The sequence below is a fragment of the Lissotriton vulgaris genome, unplaced genomic scaffold, assembly GCF_964263255.1.
Source record: "Lissotriton vulgaris unplaced genomic scaffold, aLisVul1.2 SCAFFOLD_508, whole genome shotgun sequence".
Lineage (NCBI taxonomy): Eukaryota > Metazoa > Chordata > Amphibia > Caudata > Salamandridae > Lissotriton > Lissotriton vulgaris.
Window position 1 is genome coordinate 75,164 of NW_028245501.1, and position 4,815 is coordinate 79,978.

General features: G+C 55.7%; 1 pseudogene; it reads left to right on the plus strand.

The window, feature by feature from the left end:
- The first annotated feature begins 3,189 nt into the window (after nt 1-3,189).
- On the plus strand, nt 3,190-4,338 carry LOC147666394 (28S ribosomal RNA; annotated as a pseudogene).
- Nucleotides 4,339-4,815: the final 477 nt, after the last annotated feature.

Consider the following 4,815-nt stretch of genomic DNA (forward strand, 5'->3'; position numbering starts at 1 on the left):
GGGATGCAAAAGTGCTTGGAGCCTGGGAATGCGAGAGTGCTTGGAGCCTGGGAATGCGAGAGTGCTTGGAGCCTGGAAGTGAGTGAGTGCTTGGAGCCTGGGAGTGAGAGAGTGCTTCAAGTCTGGGGATGTGAGAGTGCTTGGAGTCTGGGGATGAGATAGTGCTTGGAGCCGGGGAATGCAAAAGTGCTTGGAGCCTGGGAATGCGAGAGTGCTTGGAGCCTGGGAATGCGAGAGTGCTTGGAGCCTGGGAATGTGAGAGTGCTTGGAGCCTGGGAATGCGAGAGTGCTTGAAGCCTGGGGGTGAGAGAGTGCTTGGAGCCTGGGAATGCAAGAGTGCTTGAAGCCTGGGAATGCGAGAGTGCTTGGAGCCTGGGAATGTGAGAGTGCTTGGAGCCTGGGAATGCGAGAGTGCTTGAAGCCTGGGAATGCAAGAGTGCTTGAAGCCTGGGGGTGAGAGAGTGCTTGGAGCCTGGGAGTGCAAGAGTGCTTGAAGCCTGGGGATGCGAGAGTGCCTGGAGCCTGGTGATGTGAGAGTGCCTGGAGCTGGAGAATGTGAGAGTGCCTAGAGCTTGGTGATGTGAGAGTGCTTTAAGTTTGGGGATGAGAGAGTCCCTGGAGCATGGGAATGTGAGAGTTCTTGGAAACTGGTAATGTGAGAGTGCTTGGAGCCTGGGAATGCGAGAGTGCTTGAAGCCTGGGAATGCGAGAGTGCTTGAAGCCTGGGAATGAGAGAGTGCTTGGAGCCTGGAGGTGAGTGAGTGCTTGGAGCCTGGGGGTGAGAGAGTGCTTCAAGTCTGGGGATGTGAGAGTGCTTGGAGTCTGGGGATGAGAGAGTGCTTGGAGCCCGGGGATGAGATAGTGCTTGGAGCCTTGGGAATGCAAAAGTGTTTGGAGCCTGAGGATGTGAGAGTGCTTGGAGCCTGAGGATGCGAGAGTGCTTGAAGCCTGGGAATGAGAGAGTGCTTGGAGCATTGAGGTGAGTGAGTGCTTGGAGCCTGGGGGTGAGAGAGTGCTTCAAGACTGGGGATGGGGGAGTGCTTGGAGTCTGGGGATGAGAGATTGCTCGGAGCCCGGGGATGAGAGAGTGCTTGGAGCCCAGGAATGAGAGAGTGCTCGGAGCCTGAGGATGCGAGAGTGCATGGAGCCTGGGGGTGGGAGAGGGCTTGGAGCCTGGGGGTGGTAGAGTGCATGGAGCCTGAGGATGCAAGAGTGCGTGTGGCCTGGGGATGAGAGAGTGCTTGGAGCCGGGGGATAAGAGAAAGTTTGGAGCCTGGGAGTGAGAGAGTGCTTGGAGCCTGGGAATGCGACAGTGCTTGAAGCCTGGGAATGCGAGAGTGCTTGAAGCCTGGGGATAAGAGAGTGCTTGGAGCCTGGGAATGCAAGAGTGCTTGGAGTCTGGGGATGAGAGAGTGCTTGGAGCCCGGGGATGAGATAGTGCTTCGAGCCGGGGAATGCAAAAGTGTTTGGAGCCTGAGGATGCGAGAGTGCTTGGAGCCTGGGGATGTGAGAGTGCTTGGAGCTTGGGGATCAGAGAGTGCCTGGAGACTGGGGATGTGAGAGTGCTTGGAGCCCAGGAATGCAAGAGTGCTTGGAGCTCGGGAATGCGAGAGTGCTTGAAGCCTGGGAATGCGAGAGTGCTTGAAGCCTGGGAATGCGAGAGTGCTTGGAGCCCGGGGATGAGAGAGTGCTTCGAGCCGGGGAATGCAAAAGTGTTTGGAGCCTGAGGATGCAAGAGTGCTTGGAGCCTGGGAATGCGAGAGTGCTTGAAGCCTGGGAATGCGAGAGTGCTTGAAGCCTGGGAATGCGAGAGTGCTTGAAGCCTGGGAATGCGAGAGTGCTTGGAGCCGGGGAAAGCAAAAGTGTTTGGAGCCTGAGGATGCGAGAGTGCTTGGAGCCTGAGGATGCGAGAGTGCTTGAAGCCTGGGAATGAGAGAGTGCTTGGAGCCTTGAGGTGAGTGAGTGCTTGGAGCCTGGGGGTGAGAGAGTGCTTCAAGACTGGGGATGTGAGAGTGCTTGGAGTCTGGGGATGAGAGATTGCTTGGAGCCCGGGGATGAGAGAGTGCTCGGAGCCTGAGGATGTGAGAGTGCATGGAGGCTGGGGGTGGGAGAGGGCTTGGAGCCTGGGGGTGGGAGAGTGCTTGGAGCCTGAGGATGCAAGAGTGCGTGTGTCCTGGGGATGAGAGAGTGCTTGGAGCCGGGGGATAAGAGAGAGTTTGGAGCCTGGGAGTGAGAGAGTGCTTGGAGCCTGGGCATGCAAAAGTGCTTGGAGCCTGGGAATGCGAGAGTGCTTGGAGCCTGGGAATGCGAGAGTGCTTGAAGCCTGGGAATGCGAGAGTGCTTGAAGCCTGGGAATGAGAGAGTGCTTGGAGCCTGGGGGTGAGAGAGTGCTTGGAGCCTGGGGGTGAGAGAGTGCTTCAAGTCTGGGGATGTGAGAGTGCTTGGAGCCCGGGGATGAGATAGTGCTTCGAGCCTTGGGATGAGAGAGTGCTTGGAGCTTGGGGATCAGAGAGTGCCTGGAGACTGGGGATGTGAGAGTGCTTGGAGCCAAGGAATGCGAGAGTGCTTGGAGCCTGGGAATGCAAGAGTGCTTGGAGCCTGGGGATGCGAAAGTGCTTGGAGCCTGGGGATGTGAGAGTGCTTGGAGCCAAGGAATGCGAGAGTGCTTGAAGCCCGGGAATGCAAGAGTTCTTGGAGCCTGGGGATAAGAGAGTGCTTGGAGCCTGGGGATAAGAGAGTGCTTGGAGCCTGGGAATGCAAGAGTGCTTGGAGCCTGGGGATAAGAGAGTGCTTGGAGCCTGGGGATAAGAGAGTGCTTGGAGCCTGGGGTTGAGAGATTGCTTCGAGACTGGGGATGAGAGAGTGCTGAGTCTGGGAATGCAAAAGGGCTTGGAGCCTTGTCATGAGAGAGTGCTTGGAGTCTGGGCAAAAGAGAGTGCGTTGAGCCTTGGGATGAGAGAGTGCTTGGAATCTGGGAATGAGAAGGTGCATGGAGCCTGAGAATGCGAGAGTAATTGATGCCTGGGAATGTGAGTGTGCCAGGAGCCTGGTGATGTGAGAGTGCTTGGAGTCTGGGGATAAGAGAGTGCTTGAAGCCTGGGTGCTTGGAGCCTGTGAATGAGAAAGTGCGTGGAGCCTCAGAATGTGAGCGTGCTTGGAGCCTAGGAATGAGATATGCTTAGAGCCTGGAAATGAGAGCCCTTGGAGTCAGGGGACACAAGAGTGCTTGGAGCCTGGGAATGGGCGAGCGCTTGGAGTCTGGGGATGCGAGGGTGCTTGGAGTTCTGTAGCGGTCCTGATGTGCAAATCGGTCGTCCGACCTGGGTGAAGGGGCAAAAGACTAATCAAACCATCTAGTAGCTGGTTCCCTTCAAAGTTTCCCTCAGGATAGCTGGCGCTCGGAGCACCCAGTTTTATCTGTTTCAGCAAATGATTAGACGTCTTAGGGCTGAAACGATCTCAACCTATTCTCAAACTTTAAATGGGTAAGAAGCCCGGCTCGCTGTTGTGGAGCCAGGCATGCAATGCGAGTGCCTTGTGGGCCACTTATGGTAATCAGAACTGGGGATGCGGGATGAACCGAACGCCGGGTTAAGGCGCCCGATGCCGACACTCATTGGACCCCAGAGAAGGTGTTGGTTGATATAAACAGCAGGACAGTGACCATGGAAGTAGAAATCCGCTAAGGAGTGTATAGCAACTCACCTGCTGAATCAACTAGCTCTAATAATTGGATGTCACTGGACCGTCGGGCCCATACCGGTCATCGCTGGCACTGAGAGCTGCGGGGGCTAAGCCATGACAAGTAGGAGGGACGTTGCAATGCGCACCGAAGCCCTGGGCGAGGGTCGGTGGAGCCACCGCAGGTACAGATCTTTTTGATAGGATATATTCAAACGAGAACGTTGAAGGTCGATGTGGAAAAAGGTTCCATGTGAACAGCAGTTGAACATAGGTCAGTCGATTCTAAGAGATGGGTAAGCGCCGTTCAGAAGGGATGGGCGATGGCCTCCATTACCCTCGGCCCATCGAAAGAGAGTCAGGTTCAGATCCCCAAACCCGAAGTGACAGAGATGGGCACCCCATTGCAGTAATGCAAATGAGCCAGGAGAAGACGGGGGGAGCCCCAGGGAGAGTTCACTTTTCTTTGTGAAGAGCAGGGTGCCCTGGAAAGGGTTCATCCTGAGAGAGGGGCGTGAGCATTGAAAAGCATCATGGTTCCGGCGGCATCCGGTGAGCTCTCGCTGGTCCTTGAAAATTCCGGGAAGATGGAGTAAATAGTCCGCAGGTGCCACACCCATATCCGCAGCAGGTCTCCAAGGTGAATAACCTCTGGCATGTTGTAACAATGTAGTTAAGGGAAGTCGGCAAGTCAGATCTGTAACTTTGGGATAAGGATTGACTCTAAGGGCAAGGTGGGTGGGGCTGGAGTGCAAATTGGGGCTATGGTGTGTGCCGAGGCAGGACGAAGCGCCACCCTCCGGGACTGCAGTGACTCTGGACGTGAGCCAGGCCCTTCCTGTGGATCGCCCCAGCTGCGGTGGTCGCCTCTCCCTATGCCCCCTTCCCGGGGACAGACATCTTCAGATCCCATAGACTCAACATAATCTCCTACACCAACGACACTCAGCTGATCCTCTCGCTCACGGAGGATCCCCACAACACCAAAAACAACTTCTGCAAAGCCAAGACTGACATTGCAAAATGGATGATCAACAGCTGCCTCAAACTAAACTCTGACAAAACAGAAGTCCTGATCTTCGGGAAGAACACCTCTGCATGTGACCACAGCTGGTGGCCAGCAGAACTTGGACT